Raw genomic sequence first — 340 nt, 5'->3', positions numbered from 1 at the left:
GGTCTACCCTGACAATCCGGACGGTGGAATACGCTGCACATATCTTGGCTTCATCCCACACGAAAAATATAAGTCAAGTCCTGTTTCCTGATCATTTTCTTGTGCATAGGAGCTGGTCGTGAGTCTTTGTTGATAACCGTAAATATAAGCCAGTCTTAGAAGTTTTACATTAATTATTAAGCTCGTGAATCTTACTGAAACTCTCTTCTTTCCTTTCATTGTTTTATTGTCTAGATTACCGTTTTTACTTTATTTTAATCGATAATGCTGAGGTAGATCAACGGGGAGTCAGTTGGTTTCTTTATTCACGCTACCACTCATTAGAAACCAATCTGGCTCG

This window comes from Penaeus vannamei, chromosome 35 (assembly GCF_042767895.1).
Source record: "Penaeus vannamei isolate JL-2024 chromosome 35, ASM4276789v1, whole genome shotgun sequence".
Classification (NCBI taxonomy): Eukaryota; Metazoa; Arthropoda; class Malacostraca; order Decapoda; family Penaeidae; genus Penaeus; species Penaeus vannamei.
Note: the sequence above shows the minus strand (reverse complement) of the source record.